Raw genomic sequence first — 20,453 nt, forward strand, 5'->3', positions numbered from 1 at the left:
TCAGACGACGGGGACACAGGCACCGTTAGATGTCGATCTGAATGAGCCGCCCTCCGTGCCTCCTCCTGAGTATTTCGCTTTGGGTGGTACCCCAGCTTCGGCACATACTACTGGGTCACATTCAGTTGCCGGGCCGTCCTCATCCCGATCGGTACATGTCCAGCCTAGGACGCCTACACAGCCAGCCCCGCAGGACGAGGACGAGGACGACGAGATCGAGGATGAGGAGCCGCTTATCCGGAGAGGTCAGAGGACACGGGTTCCACGTCGTTGCTTCACCGGGTCGCACCTTTTTAGATGATTTATGTGCCGAGTTGTATGTTACCTATGTTCGTCTATGTATTTTGTGACCAGTGTTACTTTGTATCCACCTTTGGGTGTATGTATGTGTTACTCTGAAAACATCTGTACTTTGCATTTTGATGTTATTTAATTGCCACATCATGTCTTGATTAATTTAACTCGTAGACTAATTTATTCCCATGCGTGTTCAACATACATTTCGTTTAAAACTCCTTAAACGAAACATATTCATCAATTCCGATCCCATGCACGTAACATATTCAGCTCTGTTCCTTACTAATTTGAACCATCTTGGTTCAATTTGCATTTAAAGTAATTCGAACTAATTAGGTTCGAATTAGTTGAGGCACGAAATCAAGAGTAATTCGAACCAATTAGGTTCGAATTATAAAAGTGTAGTTCGAACCAAATAGGTTCGATTTATGTTCAAATGGAGTTCGAACCTAATAGGTTCGAATTATAAAAAAATAGGCTTTGGCTGATTCGTGAGTCACTTTTGCATTTGGCTTATTCATGTAACAAGTTTCCTCACATGGTTTATTTGTGTTTTTTACCCAAATTTTATGGTGTGTTAGTTATTTTGTTTTTTGGACATGATATTAAATTTTACTTAATTTTTTTATTTTTTGACAATATGTATTTGTAAGCTGTTCTAATATTTTATGATTTCTATTTTTAAATTTTTTTAATAAAATTTATGAGAATTTTTATAGAAATGATTAAAGGAGATAGAGAATAGGGCCTTGCAAGAACTGTCAGAACACACAAGAGAATGAAAATGAAGATTATAACACCCTAATACTTTTAAACTGGGTTAAGCCTTATTTGGAATATATTGGTTGTTTATATTCAAAAACCTTGCAAAATTTTTAAAATAATATGAAATCTTTTTATAAAATAATTTACATGTGTAAAAATATTGAATAACTAGTTTTTATTAGAATTGTTACTAGTTGAAAAATAAAGTGGATCTAGAAATACTAACATAAAAAATAGGCGTGCTAAACTATAAAGATACAAACAATGACAAATTTTACTCATGTCAAATAATCATGAAAAAAGAAACATCATAATCACAATTGCAATCACTCAATAAGGATAAAACAAGACACACAGGAAATTCTAATTCTCTTAATTTTTTTAAATATGACTGAAACAATCGCCTATTCTTTCTTCTTAAGATAAACGCTTAATGTTTCGTATCTACGTCCTTGATAGCTCGCTCCTAATAGTGTACTTGTCTTTTCACCTCAACTGAGTAGTGTATTGCTTTGTGACGCATCGTTCCTGAAGATGGTACGGAGAGAGGGGTGAGAAACAAAAGTTTCTCAGTAGTTTATCTATATAGTGTCATCGTATTCATCACTAGCCACTCTGACTTTTAAAATAAAAACAGTGATAATGCAATGTTGTTCAATTATTATTTTCAAAAGTCTTTGTTAGTCGGAGTGGTGTGACTTTTAGATGCTTCTCATTTACTTATATTATGACATATGTGATGCATACAAAATTCCTATAGCGTTAAAACATATAAATGTAAACTCATAAATCTTGGTATAATGTTCTCATAGGCCATAAAGCAAGGCAAAATAAATAATAAATAAGAGAAGAATAGTAACATTGGCATAGATAAGTCAAATAGAATAGATCTGAATAAAATAAAGATCTTAACTAATATCATAAATCAAACAAAAAAGAACTTTGGATAAAAGAAGGATCTTTGAATACAATAATAAACATAATCATAAATAAAAAAAAAAAGATAAAAGAAGAATAATTATGATCACACTTTTCATTGTACTTTTCATTACTTTTTCTCGTAGCTTTTATGGAAGGTATTAAGCTCAAATCGGTATAAAAGATGGGAGTCCCCTTCCCTTACCGAAGGTTCTTATCCTAAATGTTTTAGCGATCACCTTCCCTTACCGAAGGATCATCTCGATCTTTTATCTTTGGGGTCACCTTTCCTTACCGAAGGATCATTCCCTCAGTTCAATTTACAATCAAGGTTATTTAGACATACACAAGAAGGAATTTATGTCAACAAAGATATATTATTATATAAAATTGATGGGAGTCCCCTTCTCTTACCGAAGGTTCTTATCCCAAAAGTTTGCCGATCACCTTCCCTTACCGAAGGATCATCTCAATTATCTTGTCTTTGGGGGTCACTTTCCCTTACTGAAGGATCATTCCCTCAGTTCTTTAATGCACATAAGATTGTTATTATAATGTATAATGCGTATGAAGGAATGAGACATTATATCATGACATGCAATGCTAACATCTATATTAAAAAAACGTTCAAGATATAACATATAAAAATTAGCATAAAATATTAAAATCCCCTACCTCGAGTGAAGTTCCTATATGTATTCCGATACAAATAGACGCGATTTGTTAGCAAAGAGAAACTTGTTCCATGACTAGACTTTGTGTATGTTTTGGCGTAGGTATGAACCGTTGACTGGATTGAAAGAATTTTCATATTCTGTAAATCGCATAGTTCCAAAAGAGTATTTTCTTGAACAATATACGAGTAGAATTTGTGAATACTAGCATGTTTTGTATAGAAAAAAGGGAGTATAATGATAAAGGAAGGATCTAATTCGTGTTTATGTGAAATCTCTAACCTGAATCGTCACTTTGCAAGCCCTATAACATTTTCTACGTTTGGAATTTGGAAATAGCTATTAGACAGAAACTTATAGAGAATTGAATTAGATTTAAAAAGAATTTTAAACAAAGTCAATCGAATAACCACAGCTTGAGATATTCTCGAAATACTGTTAGTATATCAAATTGGCTGATAAGAGCGCGATTTTCTACTATGGACTTGTAACACATTTATCTACCTAATTTAATTTAAATTTGATTTTGTACCGAACTTAAGGAATAAATTTAGTATTCTTATCTTTTCATGTAACTAAGTATCATTCAAATACAATAAATATAGAATTAATTATGACTATATCTTAAAAGGTTGTTTATTGTCGGTTAGAGATTTACTACCACTAGTGCTTTCATATATTTAAATTTTAAATTAGATATGATAGTTTTTCAAATACAATATTTTCTAATTTTTTATTTTAAATTTAAATCTTAAATCATTACTATTTTAAATAATTAATTAGTTATTGAATAATGACTTGATTCAAAAAATTGGGATGTTACATTCTCACCCCCTTAAAAAAGAATTTTGTCCTCAAGATTTGTGTCTCCTAGGCTGCGTTTGTTTTCGAGAACAGGGCAGGACAAGACACTGAGAACAGAACAGGACAAGACACTGATGGACAGAGACACAAAATTTTGTGTTATTGTATTCTGTTTGGTAATAAACTAGAACAAATTATGAAAATCCAATTTATTCTCATTTTTTTCATTCAAAAAATTTGAGATGAAAAATATAATAATAAAATATATAATTATGAAAAATTAACAAAAATAAAGAAAGAAAAATAAAAAATAAGTTGTGTCCCTTGTTAGTGTCTCCGTGTCCTTCCTGTCAGGATGGACACAAAATACACTAATTCAGTGTCTCTGGACACACTGTCTCTGTCCATGTCTCCTCTGCCAAACACAATTTTGTGTCTCTGTGTCCTTGTCTCAGTGTCCTGTCTCTGTAAACAAACGCAACCCTAAGAACATACCAGTCAACCTCATCTTATCATAGTAGATTTTATCTATCTTTTTCCTTTTCTACTGGGATATATGATAGTCCTAACATAAATAAGTTCAATCAATCCATACATTCAAGCAAATTAAGTAAAGTTACAAAATAGTTCTATTCTCATCATAAGCTAACTAAGTGCACTAAATGTGAATTAAACATTCAAGTCTAATATGATTATAAAAGACAATTCACATGATAGATAATATCATTCATTTTTTTTCATTTAAACACCAAAGAGGAAGAAAAGAAAAACTAATCAAGAAAGCTAATGTCAAATCAAGCTAAGTAAAAACATGATAAGCAGGGTTCAGAGCAGTTAAAGGTAATTAGTTTCCTTTAACATGCAAGTCAATTACTTCACATTTTTTTCTTTCCTCTAATCAAAGAGGTAGTAATAGTAAGATAAAGAGCATATATAACAAAAATCGTGTAAGGTCACATGTTTAAGAGAATTTCATAATAATGGGACATACTAAATAATCACATAGAATTCATAAAAATGCATGTACTCTTGGCTTAAATGGCTTGCGAGATAGTAATAATAATTATAAAAATAGCATTTATAAAAAATACATAAAAATATGCATTTACTCTCGATTACAAAGACTTAAAGATGATGGATTTTGTATATGGAAGAATTTGGATGATTAAAGTGTATGCGTATAAAATAAGGAAACAAGGAATAAAGCATAAAACAATAATCATGATAACAAAGGCATCATACAACAACACGAAAATGAGAAAATAAACAAAACACATGCCAAGCATATAAAGTGACAAAAACATAATTTCCTAACTCTTTTTTTAAACGTCTCATGTGTATTTGGCTATATCTTTAACTATGATTGGAGTGTTTCTAGATGATCTATGTTTTGACATTAACACATGCACATTTTGATCAAACAATTACGGCGATAAGCCTCAAACAAAACATTCAGGAGCACAATAACTTTTACTATTAGATGATCACATATTTCTAATATAATTTCATCACATAGAAAAGATTTTATTGTATGACACTAATTATAATTAAATGATACTAAATTAATCTTGCATGCATAGAATATGGCCCCATGGGATCAAATTGCTCTGATGTCAAAATGTAATACCCTAATACGTTTAAACTGGGTTAAGCCTTATTTAGAATATATTGGTCGTTGATATTCAAAAACCTTGCAAAATTTTTAAAATAATATGAAATCTATTTATAAAATAATTTACATGTGTAAAAATATTGAATAACTAGTTTTTATTAGAATTGTTACTAGTTAAAAAATAAAGTGAATCTAGAAATACTAACATGAAAAACGGGCGTGCTAAAATATAAAGATACAAATAATGACAAGTTTTACTCATGTCAAATAATCATGAAAAAAGAAACATCATAATCACAATTGCAATCACTCAATAAGTATAAAACAAGACACACATGAAATCCTAATTCTCTTAATTTGTTTAAGTATGACTGAAACAATCACCTATTCTTCCTTCTTAAGATAAACGCTTAATGTTTCGTATCTACGTCCTTGATAGCTCGCTCCTAATAGTGCACTTGTCTTTTCACCTCAACTGAGCAGTGTATTGCTTTGTGCCGCATCGTTCCTGAAGATGGTACGAAGAGAGGGAATGAGAAACAAAAGTTTCTCAGTAGTTTATCTATATGGTGTCATCGTATCCATCTCTAGCCACTCCGAGTTTTAAAATAAAAATAGTGATAATGCAATGTTGTTCAATTATTATTTTCAAAAGTCTTTGTTAGTCGGAGTGGTGTGACTTTTAGATGCTTCTCATTTACTTATGTTATGACATGTGTGATGCATACAAAATGCCTATAGCGTTAAAACATATAAATGTAAACTCATAAACCTTGGTATGATGTTCTCACACAACTAGAAAATGGCTTAATACAGACAGATTTACAAACAAATTTGATCTATATTACAGACGGATTTTTGGTTATCGACGAAATTATCGACGGATTTTGTCCCTCTGTAAAAGCCTCGTCGGAAATTATTTACCGACGAATTTTTTTCCGTCAGAAAATTACCGACGGATTTTTACCAGTTACCGACAGATTTTCCATCTGTAAATTCTCCATCTATTTCCCGAAGACGACGAAATTTTTGACAGATTTTTCGTCGGTAATTACAAACGAATTTTCTGACGGATTTTTCGTTTGTAATTACAGACAGATTTTCTGACAAATTTTTTGTCTGTAATTACAGACGGATTTTCTAATAGATTTTTTGTCTGTAATTGGAACTTTAGAAAACCATTCTATACTCTAAATACAGACAGAAAATCCGTCTATAAATCCGTCGGTAAGGTAAAATATTTTTTTTATTTTTTCATTAAAAAATAAACTTATTTTCATACAAAATAAATATAAATTTAATAAATACAATTTTTTATCTAATTTGTATTCGAATATTTATAATATTTCAAAAAATAAACAAATTCATCGTATTATCAAACTAAAAGAAAAATACTATAAACAAACAAGTCAATATAATTCAAAACATAAACAAAGTGTATTGATAGATATAGCCTTTCATTGCAGCCTTAGAATAAAAGATTCAAATGATGGGTTAAGGGATAGGAAGAGGAATGCAAAAATTTATACTGAACAAGCATTTGATAGCTTACCAATAATCAATAACTATATCACCAAAAGTTTCCGTTGGATTTATTATCTGCAAGAGAAAGCATTCATCTAAGTGTGTATCTAATCTAAATCCAAAATCAACTTCCTCAATTTTCAAGATCAACTCGTCAGCTGTAATTCCAAAATCTAAAAGAAAGTCCAAAACGTTTTGTTCAGAAACAACAATTTCAAAGTTGTAGCTTTTGTGGCATAACTTCAAATACATGTGCTTGACGAATTGAGAAATGAATTTTAGAGAAAGATGGCAGAGGGAGACTTGACTACACTAGCAGATTTTCATACTTTATTATTCATATGGTGTAATTCAAGTAGGCTAATTTCTACAAATTTTAAGGAAGTTATTTGCTCATGCACCGTGGATCACAGTCAGACAAACAAGATATTTAAAATAAATAAATAAATATTAATAGAAAAAATAAACAAATTAATGAGAAAGAAAAGGTTAAATAGAGAGAGGATACGGTATCTTTACAAGAAAGAAAAAGATAAAATGAAGATCTTCTTCCACCAATCTATTAATAATTTATTTGCTCAAACTATTCAGATAATCTAGCTTCAGCCAAGACGAGTTTATTACTTGCAATGAGAGCACGACATTAACAGCATCATATAGCCTCTCTACTTCGATTGGCTCACTAGAAATCTTTGGTGAAATTTTGGAAAGTAATAGAGCAGCCTGAAAGTAGCATATTTAGCAATATGGCAGAATAAATCATCAATATTTATGTCAAAAAAAGGACTCCATTATTTATTTATTTAGTTTCTGATAATTAAATTATGGCTCAACATTTGAAGTTAATGGAATAAATATTAGAATAATAAATTTAAAAAAATAAAATTCTGCAAACATAAAACCTAAATAAACTCCATTTATTCTACTTCTAAATTTTGGCAAAGTGAAATTGGCCTAACATAACATCCCTCATTCCCTCCAAACTTAAAGGTATTAGATCCTTTAAGCTGTAGTGTTTTTCTTTTCTTCCCCCAATTTGATTACTCCATTTCCACTTTCCAATTTCTTTTTCTCTTTATGATAAATTTTAACATATCAGGTTGGGAGCAATTAATTTACCTTCTTCCTCAATCGACTCTTCCTAGCAGCCTCACAATTCTGAGCCAGTCTACGAAGAGTCTAGAAAAATGTTTATATAAAAATGTAAGAATCAGTACTACCAATGAAACAAAAATTGAAATAGTAAGCACAAGCAGTAGCACACAAACAATGAAACAAACCTTCTGATCCTCATGTTTAAGCTTAGTTTGATCATTGGAGTCCACAACTACAAGTTTCCCATTCCCAGCCCTATTATTTGATAAATAGGAGAGTGAGTGAGAGATAAGAGAGTGAGAAAGAGAGTAACTTGAGGTTAAATCAAAGGCATGATGATAGTGCTGTTGTTGAAAGACAAGAGCGACGGCAAGATCAGAATCAATTAAACGCGTTGTTGTCTTTGGAGTTGTGTTAGTGTCATCTCCCCTGTTTCAAAAACACTGAAAAGAATGAGTTATCTGTCTGTAATTCAGCAAATTCAGACAAGGACAAGAAGGAGGAGCCAAAATCAAGTCATAACAAGAACAGGAAGGAACAAGAATATGCATGCAAATTCCAGATAAAATATCTCAGTAATTCAAATATATAGTTCATAAACAAACTTTATTCTATACTACAATCATAGAAATTATGTTTCAGATTTCACAAATTACAGGAATATACAAAATTCATACCTTAGAATTTAGAAACTCCGTTCTCTACAGCAGCAACAGTTGATTTGCAAACATAAGAGCTCTCCTCGATCGTATTCTTTGATTTTCAACTTCAATCAAAATAGGAAAGGGATAAGGTTAGGGCTAGGGATCATGAAATCGGAACAGAATCACAATGGAAGGGTTACGGCTAGGGACGAGAAGGAAGCGGAGGCCTACCTGAACTAACAGCGACCAGAAGAGACGATGACAAACCTCTGGCGAGGAGAGAAGAAGCAGCACGAGAGTGGCGGCGGAGGGAGCTCGTAAGACAAGAGCACGGCCGAGAGAGCTCGTGTGACGACGAAAGGAGCAACCGCACTGAGAGAGGCGATGGAAGGAGCTCGTGCGACATGAGCAGCGGCGGCGACGACAGCGGAAGAAGTCACATCTTCAATGGAGAGAGAAGGCATGGGAGAACGGAAAAAAAGTGAACTGAAAGGATTGGGAGTAAAGTGACCCATCTCTTTATTTTAATATTTCCGATGGGAAAGTTTAAATTACAGACGGAAAATCTGTCTGTAATAATTTAATAAAATGCAGCATTTTTATCTATTTAATTACAGACAGATTTTTCGTCTGTAACCATTTCCCACGGGAAAAAATTAATTTTTTCGACAAAATTATCGACGGATTCTCTTTTCTGTCTGTAATTTATGCTAATTCATTTTTTTTTTGTTTTCCGACAAAAAATTCCTCTGAAATTCCGTCTGTATTTCCGTGGGATAAAATCCGTCAGAAATATCCGTCTATAATAACTAGTTTTCTAGTAGTGTCATAGGCCATAAAGCAAGGCAAAATAAATAATAAATAAGAGAATAACAGTAACATTGGCATAGATAAGTCAAACAGAATAGATCTGAATAAAATAAAGATCTTAACCAATATAATAAATCAAACAAAAAGGAACTTTGGATAAAAGAATGATCTTTGAATGCAATAATAAATATAATCATAAATCAAAAAAAGATAAAAGAAGAACAATCATGATCACACTTTTCATTGCACTTTTCATTACTTTTTCTTGTAGCTTTTATGGAAGACATTGAGCTTAAACCGGTATAAAAGATGGGAGTCCCCTTCCCTTACCGAAGGTTCTTATTCCAAATGTTTTGGCGATGACCTTTCCTTACCGAAGGATCATATCGATCGATCACCTTCCCTTACCGAAGGATCATATCGATATCTTGTCTTTGGGGGTCACCTTTCCTTACCGAAGAATCATTCTCTCAATTCAATTTACAATCAAGGTTATTTAGACATACACAAGAAGGAAGTTATGACAACCAAGATATCTTATTATAAAATTGATAGGAGTCTCCTTCCCTTACCGAAGGTTTCCAAAAGTTTGCCGATCACCTTCCCTTACCGAAGGATCATCTCGATTCGATCACCTTCCCTTACCGAAGGATCATCTCGATTATCTTGTCTTTGGGGGTCACCTTCCCTTACCGAAGGATCATTCCCTCAATTCTTTAATACACATAAGATTGTTATTATAATGCATAATGCGTATGAAAAAAAAAGACATTATATCATGACATATGATGCTAACATCTATATCCAAAAATATTTAATATATGACATATAAAAATTAGTATAAAATCCTCTACCTCGAGTGAAGTTCCTATATGTATTCCGATGCAAATAGACGCAATTTGTTAGCAAAGAGAAACTTGTTCCATGACTAGACTTTGTGTATGTTTTGACGTAGGTATGAACCCTTGACTAGATAGAAAGAATTTTCATATTTCATAGATCGCATAATTCGAAAAGAGTATCTTCTTGAACAATATATGATTAGAATTTGTGAATACTAGAATGTTTTGTATAGAAAAAAGGGAGTAGAATGAGAAAGGAAGGATCTAATTCATGTTTATGTGAAATCTCTAATCTGAATCGTCAATTTGCAAGCCCTATAGCATTTTTTACGTTTGGAATTTCAAAATAGCTATTAGACACAAATATATAGAGAATTGAGTTAGATTTAAAAAGAATCTTAAATGAAGTCAATCAAATAACCATAGCTTGAGATATTCTCAAAATATTGTTAGTATATCAGGCTGACTGATAAGAGCGCGATTTTCTATTATGGACTTGTAACACATTTATCTACCTAATTTAATTTAAATTTGATTTTGTACTGAACTTAAGGAATAAAGCTAGTATTCTTATTTTTTTCATGTAACTAAATATCATTCAAATACAATAAATATAGAATTAATTATGACTATATCTTAAAAGGTTGTTTATTGTTGGTTAGAGATTTACTACCACTAGTGCTTTCATATGTTTAAATTTTAAATTAGATATGTTAGTTTTTCAAATACATTATTTTCTAATTTTTTATTTTAAATTTAAATCTTAAATCATTACTATTTTAAATAATCAATTAGTTATTGAATAATGACTTAATTCAAAAAATTGGAATGTTACAAAGATAATATTCTCCCACAGAAGGGATTGAGAACAAAGATGGGAAGAAAGTCAAGGTTCAGGGACAAAGAGTTTGGAAGCATTTCTATCCCGGTCTCCGCGTCACTCCATTGACATCTAATCCTTTTTTTGGTACAAAATTTATGGTTACTTTAATTTTTCTTTTGTTGCGATTTGCGAAGTATTTTGCCATTTTACTTTAATTAAGAATTTTATACACATAAAAGAGTTGTTAATACTATTTTGTCCTACTTGAATTTACCATCTCATATTATATTATGGGTTAAAATAGTAAATAACACTACCATATTTTATTCGAAAAAATCTAATCAGTTTAATGTACACACATTAATAATTTGTTAATTTATTTAATAATTAATTTTTTTCAATCATACAATTCTTTTGATAAAATTAAAAACTTAAAGTAAAATATAAAAGATCTAATTTTAGTGTGTTAGATAAATACCAAAATTAAATTCTAATTTAAAGTAATTAAATATATTTATAATTATTATTATAAAAAATAAATATAAAAATATTTTTTAAAGATTAAAAAAATTCATTTGCTCAAAACAATGAGTTATATGGACTAATTCATTATATTGTGAATATGAAAACTAAATCAAAATTAAGTATTTTTATATAACTTAAAATTTTAGTAGCTAAACTTTTAATAATTTTAAAAAATTAAAATAAGTCAACTCACAAATAAAAATGTAAAAAAAAAAACTTACGAAAATAAATATTGCAAAATTACAAAATATAACCTACTATAATAATTATATATATAATTTATAGTAATACTTAATAATATTTATAATTTAAATTAAATTTAATCTTTAGAAAATAAACTAGTTAATATATAATAAAAAAATAGTAATAGATTAGTTGAATGACAAGTGGAGCATTCCATAAATAGCACGTGATGTTTTGTAAGATTGACAAGTGTTAGTCCTTAAAGTTAGATACATGACCGTGCTCCTCCTTTATAAGTATCATAAAATAAATAAAAAATATTTAATTTGTTACCTAAAATATAACAATTTGTCTATTAATATATAATAAAAGAATAATAATAGACTAATAGGTTAGTTGAATGACAAGTGGAGCATTTCATAAGCAGCATGTGACATTCTGTAAGATTGACAAGTGTTAGTGCTCAAAGTTAGACACATAGTAGTGTTTCTCCTTTGTAAGTATCATAAAATAAATGAAAAATGTTTAATTTGTTACCTACTGTACAACAATTGAAATAAAAAAAGAGAGCCTGTATGCAAAAAGTTATTAGGAAACGCAAATGGATTCAAATATATAATAAGAGAGTAGTAATAAGTTAGTTGAATGACAAGTGGAGCATTCCATAAGCAACTCGTGACTTTCTGTAAGATTGACAAGTGTTAGTGCTCAAAGTTAGATACATGGCAGTACTCCTTCTTTATAAGTATCATAAAATAAATGAAAAAATGTTTAATTTGTTACTTGAAGTATAACATTCTATCTATTCATATATAATAAGAGAGCGAGTAAAGTATCATTTTTGTCCCCGACGTTTGGGGTAATTTCTATTTGTATCCCTAACGTTTAAATCGTCCTATTTGTATCTTTAATGTTTATAAAAGTGATTCAATGTTATCCTACTATCAATTATACTAATAAATCAGATTATATTTTTTAATTATTCTCATTTGGATGTATTCATTCTCAATTAGGTCTCACTTGGATGTGTTCGATTTTAATATTATACCCACTATTTGTGTTTAGATTCAATTATGTCCCTAGAAAAGTGAATTATGTAAATGTTGTAGGAATTAGTTTCAACATTTGACGAGCTATTGTTCGGAATAGATCATCGATTCTATCCCAGACATTTGTATTCTAACTTCAAGAAGGGATTTTTAAAACTCAAACTAAAGCGCTCATGATGTGTAATTGATAGCAGATAACATTGAATCACTTTTACAAACGTTAAGGATACAAATAGAACGATTTAAACGTTAGGGATACAAATAGAATTTACCCCAAACGTTGGGGACAAAAAAGATACTTTACTCTAAGAGAGAAGTAATAAGTTAGTTGAATGACAAGTAGAGCATTCTATAAGCAGCACGTGGCGTTCTGTAAGATTGACAAGTGTTAGTGCTCAAAGTTAGACACATGGTAGTGCTCCTCCTTTATAGTATCATAAAATAAATGAAAAATGTTTAATTTGCTACCTGAAGTATAACAATTAAAACAAAAAAGGGAGCTTGTACGCGAAAAATTGTTAGGAAACACAAATGGATTTAGTTATATCTAGCAGATACACACCAGATGGTAATTAATTTAATATTATTTCAAGGACACATTTTTTTGAAATGTATTATGGTGTTCTTCCATTTGCTTTTCATTCTGTGTTTAAATCATCCCGTGAGAAACCAAAAATCTTTCTTGAAAAGAATAGTTGAAACCAAACACATTATGGTTGAAATATATGATTTTGTTGAAGATGTTAATGCAAGAAAACTTGCATGGAGTTTTAAAGTTCATGTCATTAGGATTTGGGAGCTTCCAAACAGATTCAACCTAAAAGAGATAAATTCCATCGAAATAATTCTTCAGGATAGTAAGACAAGTAATTCCAACAAGTGAAGACAACCGATTATAAATATATTTTGGTTATGAATATTATCCTTACGTTGTGTATTCTTAACAATGTGAAGGGTGGTAGGATTCAAGCTTCGATTCCAAAAGCCATGGCAAAAAAGTGGAGGGGGGTCATTGTCGAGTTCCAGATGTACACCATGAGCAACTTTATTGTAATTAAGGAAACCAATCCTATGAAGAGAGTGACACTGAGGATACGGATCCTTACTTTCTCACATAGGACCTGGGTTGATTATGTTGCAAATTCAAATTTCCCACTTGAGCCTTTCCGCTTTAGGACGATACCACAACTCATCAATGCTAAATGGTTTCACGACAATGAGTTATTTGGTAAGTTAAAATAATATAGTTAATGACATTCATGCTAGATGCAAGCCATTTTGGGATCCGAATGCACTAATGTTTTAAAATGACTTTTTGGTTTAGACCTTATTGGTGAGGTTGTTGCAAAGGAGGATATAAAAGATTTAATCACAACTAAAGGAAAAGGAGACAAGATGTTCGGTGGTAGTATTGCAAGATCTCAAGTATGTTCGTTAATCAATATTCATTTTTGAATGCTGGTCCTAATTGATAGATATGAACAATTAAAAAAAATCTTTTATAATATATTTCAGGAACAATAGGATTAACTGTGTGCTGTTTCATGGCATGGTTGACCAAATACTTCCACATTTTGAGAAAGGAAGGGTGGAATCTCTTATTGTTGTACTGTAGTATTTTAGAGTAACCAGGTAGAATGGTATGTGTCTATTAATGGTCAAGATTCTATTGTTTGTTAAAAAAAAATTAGCATATAGAAGTTAATGAGCTAACTTGAGAACATCCTCATGATTTAACACAGAGAAGACATCTGTTCAGAGCCACTTTGATGTTTCCAAACTACACATAGATGACAACATATCAGATGTTAAAACACTGATACTGATACTGATACTAATACTAATCTGTGTATGGTAAGAGTTTATTAGTTATGAGTTATCATGTTTCCACTAACAGATTATGTTGAAACACGAGTATCTTTTACATTTATGCTAATACAGGATTTGGTGGAAGAGTGTGTTGATAGTATCAAATCCAAAACTTCGGCTACAAGAACTTCCAGTTGTCTAAAAGCTACCACCTGAAACTAAACGAAATTGACGAGGAAGGATAGTTTTCTACCAATAAATTTAGCAAAAAGGGGGACAAGAGGCAGAAATTTAGAGAGAATAAGGAAGAGAGGACAAAGAAGTGTTAGTTACCTTGCCTCTTTTGAGTTCTGAGTTCTTTTGTTGCAATGATATTGATAGTGTGGTTGTGAATTTGGGGAGAGAGAGAAAGAGAAATTTGAAGGAACGGGTTAAAGAAGGAATGGCAAAAATTTTCCAAGCTTGATTGAGCGAAGACTTGGACTGCAAGAACGTGAAGACCTGTGTGTGTGTGTTTTGTGTTGCTGACTCGCTTTTGCTGAAAATAAATAAAAAGTAATAACTGGTCTTTAATTGCTAAATTATTATATAACATTTTATTCTATTAAATAAATTAATTTAAAAATGACTATTTATACATCAAAAACTCTTTGGCCCATTTGAATAGGTTTATAAGTTATTTTTTGTTTAACTTTTAACTTATAAAAAGGTATAATATCAATGTCTGGTACAATTTTCAAAATCAATCTGCAGCTTTCTAAAATGTTATTAAGTTATGCTACACATACAAGCTTTTTTGGCTTACAAGTCTTACAAGTTGGGCCAAGCTCAACAAAAACTACTCTCACCCAACTCAAGCGTGTTAAACACGCGCGTTACCCAACCGTTTCCAAAGCGCGCTACTCACCATTATGAACGACTCTACTTCTTCTTCCTCGATCAAATCCACAACTGCCGAGATTCAAGGTACATTCAAAATCTCTTAAGAAACTTTCAAAATCCTCGCCAACAGTCGACAAAATTAACAAGCAAACATCAAAATCTCCATAAAAAAACACCGAAAAGAAAGAAGAAACATTATGGAAGTTACTGTTTTACTAATCTTCTAGAATTTTTAGATTTTTCTTTCTGATTTCGAAGGCGAACCATTATATCATCGTATTTCTCTTTTAATAAGTAGATTCATGATATATTCTTGGTTTAAGTTGATATTACTGTTCTGGTGAAACTGTTCAAGTCGTTTATACTGTTTTACGTACTTTTAGTGAATGGTTTAACGTATTTTTTCATTTGTTTTTTTGCATGTTTGCATATTTTGAAGTGAGTTTGAATACATATAAACTTTGTACTGTATTTCAAGTGAACTCATATTTGGGTGTATATGGCCGATTTTTTGGTGTATATCAATTGAATTCGAATGTGACTGGTGCTTCTAGTGATATTTTAAACTTAAATATCATTTGAACTCATATAATGTCATAATCCAAAAAAAATATAGGTGTATGTGATTGGTATATATATCAAGAATATTCAAGTGTAACTGGTGCTGTTGTACTTGTACTTGAACTTGTAGTGTCATTGTATGCATGTTTAGTTGACTTGAATATTATTTGAACTCATATAATGTCGTGTAATCGAAAAAATAATAAATATGTATGTGATTGGATTTGGGTGTATGTAGCTGGTATTTCGGGTGTATCTAGCAGTTATTTTGGTGTATGTTGCTGGTATTTGGGTGTATGTGGCTAGTATTTTGCTGTATATGACAGTTTATTTTTTTCTTGGAATGTATAACCTTTTTTTCTCTTTTGTATTTTAGATTAGTAATGCAATTCTTAATAAAAGTGTACTTAAAACAAAAAAGAAAAAAAAATTAAAATATCACTATTTAAAGAAAAAAGTAAATGTACGTGAAAGAAAATAAAACGAAAAATTAAAATTGCTCTATTAAAAAAATTATACACAGTTTGCATATGAATGGGGTTGGGATTGGAGGCTATATATGGATATCAAACATAATTGCACGCATTGTGAAATAAATATATATATATATATATATATAAAAGAAAATAATTATAATAAAAAATATTTAATATATGTGATTTAAATATTTTTATGTATAATTGATATATATGTATGTATAAATAAGGAAATATTTAAAATTATTTAACTAAATTAATATATACGTATACATAAATAAAGAAACTACATTAATTTATGAAGATTATACATGATTTTTTTCTTTTAAATGAATTTATTCTAATTATATTATAATTAGCTCATGAATAATGTATAATTATATTATTTTAAGAAAACATCTTTATTATAAGTATATCAAATCAATATTCAATGCATTATTAAACTAATTTTCAATCATCGATATTTTTATTCATTCTAATTATATTAATTAATATAGTTCTAATTATTATTCATGTGCAATAATTTTATTGGTAGATAGTTGTATCTACAATAATTAGTTGTATCCACAATTTTATTAGTAGATAGTTGTATCCACAATAATTCATGCTATAATTCTCACCCATCCTAATAATGGTTCGTTAATTATATGGTTCTGTATCTTTTGCTTTAATTAGTGAAGAAGAAGAAGAAGAAGAAGAAGAAGAAGAAGAACAACAACAACAACAACAACAATAATAATCTATGGACACAAGATTAATTAGTTAACAAATTAAATTTTAATTATTATGTTTTATTTTCTATTCCTATTATTATTCATTAGTTATTTTATTTTTTATATTTACAGTAAATATTGAATGTAAAAAAAATATTGATTGTTATCTATTTTATTTATTTAGATTTATAATTAGATTTGATATAATTGTAGCAAGTATCTATAATTAATAGTAACATGATACTATAACTTTAAGTTGTATAATATAATGAAAAAGAACGTAGCAATTTATATCTACTTCCTATAGAGCAATAATATTATATATATTTATATATATATTTTTTAGTTCTTTGTTAAAAATATTGGCACATAATTAATGTAGATAACATATATACTGAGCAAGTATTTCCATTGAATTAATAATAAAGGTTAATAAAAAAATAATGGCATAATTTTTACCTAATTGTAGTAAGTATTTCCATTAAAAAATATTGTAATGAAAAAGAACGTAGCAATTTATATCTACTTCCTATAGAGCAATAATATTATATATATTTATATATCTTTTTTTTAGTTCTTTGTTAAAAATATTGGCACATAATTAATGTAGATAACATATATATTGAGCAAGTATTTCCATTGAATTAATAATAAAGGTTAATAAAAAAATAATGGCATAATTTTTACCTAATTGTAGCAAGTATTTCCATTAAAAAATATTGGCTAATTATTACCGTGTACAATGAGTGTGTGTGTGTGTGTGTGAAGGAGTAATAATGAATTGTAACAAATATTTATTATCTAGAAAATTCGTACCTCAGACATAGTTCTTTTTCTGTTTATTATTTTTCATACTTAATGGCTACTAGCTACAATTCTATCAATAGTATTACCTATGGTAGATTATGTAATGAAAAAATTTGGAAAATAAAGGTAAGAGTTATACGGTTGTGGAAAGTCCCATCCAAATTTGACAAGAACAAGACGGTTTAATGGTTTATATAGAAATAGTTCTCATGGATGATAAGATAAGTTGATTATTTTCCATGATTTTTTCAAGTGATGCTATATCCAGTTTATAAATATTTTTTGTTCATATTTGAAGTTTATTTGATAAGTAAACCCTTGCACAAATCAAAGACAGTGCGATTTAATAGAGTTATAAGTGCTAATAGCCTTTGTATTTAATTTGTTTTACAGTTTGATAAATTCATTGTTCAATCAAGAATTATTTGACAAAGATGTTTGAGAATGATCTAATCGAGGGGAAGGTTTATGTCTTCTCAAATTTTTTGATTGAGGAATCAAGCGAAATTTATCTTCCAACTACACACGTGTAGCAAATACGGTCGATGATCATAAAATTTTTGACAATTATTTCAATTTTCTTGCTCGTGCTGATATATTGAGACAAACAAATGAAAATCTAAATTATTTGGTACGTAGTTAATTTGTATTATTATTATTATGTTAGTCATCTATTTGTCCTTATTTTAATTTATTTTTTTTCAATTAGATGTTATTGGACTATTGACCGAAAAAGGGGGGCTTATATCATGGTCAAAAGCAGAAAAAAATAGCCATTATATTGTGGTTGATCTTCATGATCTGCAGTATGCGAAGTTTTAAAATTTCGCAATAAAAAATTATTTTGTAACAATTATCTATTCATATGCAAAATCTTTTATTTTTTTTATTCTATATTACTACTTATTTCTCTAAACTTTTGCTTTTATTTAGAAATGAGGAAAAAATAAGATGCACACTGTGGGATCAGTTTGTAAAAATAATTTAACAAAGGCATTGATAAGCATGTTGATTTAACCTTTTATAATTAACATATTTATTTATGTTATATTTATAATCATATTATATTTATTTCACGAATATATCTTTTTAAAAAATACTCTTAATATTAATATAAATATATGATATATTAAATAAATATTTTAAAAATAACTGTAAACTATGAAAAGGAATAAAAATTAACCTAAATAGTTATTACAAAAAATAATACATCTATAGAGCTTCTTTTCTCTTTTTTTTGAGATGGGACACGGTCCAAGGAAACTCCATTTAACCAAAAAACTTCATAATCCACCGAAACCCAAACACAAATAGAGCAAAAACTCCATGACTTACCCAAATTAATCATATGGGATGAAACTCTAATGACAAGTAAGTATTGTTATGAAGTTTTAGACAAATGCCTCAGAGACATCTTGAGGTGCTCAGATTCCTATAATGCTCATTTGCTATTTGGAGGTAAAGTTATTGTCCTCGGAAGAGATTTTAGACAAATTTTACCTGTGATTTCCAGAGGCTCAAAGCAAGATATAATTCAGTCTTCTATTAATTCTTTATAATTGTGGCATAACTGTAAGGTTCTGAAGCTTACAAAAAATATAAGATTGTCACTAGGTGAAAACAACAACATACAAGAACTTAGAAATTTTGCAGAATGGCTACTCAAAATTGGTGATGGTTTGGCTGGTGATACAACAAATGGTGAATCGATTGTACATATACCATCTGACATTTTGGTTAAGAACTCTAAGACAACTTTGGATGACCTCATTGATTTTGTGTATCCAGATATGTTATCCAATTTATCCGTTGAAAATTATTTCAAGGATAGAGTAATTCTTGCATCAACTCTGGATTGTGTCACTGATATCAACAACAAGATGACTGCAGGGTTACCCGTACAAGAAAGAGTCTACTTAAGTTCTGACTCTGTGTGTGTTAAGGAAGGAAATATGGAATTTGAGTTAGATACTTTCTCACCAAAGATTCTAAATAGAATAAATTGTTCAGGTCTACCACCACACAAGTTGGTTGTGAAGATTGGCGCTCTTGTTATGTTGCTGCGGAATATAGACCAAACTAATGGTTTGTGCAATGGAACAAGAATGCAAGTTAGAAGAATGAGAAACCATGTGATAGAATGCAAGACTTTAACCGGTAACAAAGCTGGAAGTATTGTTCTTATCCGAAAACTGAATCTAATTCCAAATAACGAAACATTACCGGTCATGTTTCAAAGAAGACAATTCTCAATTATTATGTCATTTGCAATGACAATAAATAAGTCTCAGGAACAAACTCTATCAAAAGTTAGAATATACCTTCCATGGCCAGTTTTCACCCGTGGTCAATTGTATGTTGCGTTATCAAGAGTAACGAGTAAAGATGGTCTGCGAGTGCTGTTACAAGATCACGGACACTTAGAAGATAACTGCACGATGAATGTTGTAAGACCCAAAACTTTTGAAAAGCCTTATTCTAAATTGATTTCAATTTATTTATTCATTAAAGACTTTAGTTTTAGAAATTATTTAATTAAAGCTAATTAAATTAAGTTTTAATAATTAAATTAGAATCTTTGTATAATTTTATAATTGTTGGATAATTTTTTATATTTGAACTATAAAATTTAGTAATTGC

At 29.8% G+C, this 20,453-nt stretch overlaps 1 long non-coding RNA gene across 1 annotated transcript; it reads right to left on the reverse strand.

The window, feature by feature from the left end:
- Positions 1-7,715: 7,715 nt before the first annotated feature.
- Positions 7,716-8,457, reverse strand: LOC112779520 (uncharacterized). The gene is made up of 4 exons (XR_003190737.2): positions 8,367-8,457; positions 8,003-8,118; positions 7,875-7,944; positions 7,716-7,773 (listed from the first exon to the last, which is right to left on the reverse strand). It is a non-coding gene; the product is annotated as an uncharacterized lncRNA (long non-coding RNA).
- Positions 8,458-20,453: the final 11,996 nt, after the last annotated feature.

This window comes from Arachis hypogaea, chromosome 19 (assembly GCF_003086295.3).
Source record: "Arachis hypogaea cultivar Tifrunner chromosome 19, arahy.Tifrunner.gnm2.J5K5, whole genome shotgun sequence".
NCBI lineage: Eukaryota > Viridiplantae > Streptophyta > Magnoliopsida > Fabales > Fabaceae > Arachis > Arachis hypogaea.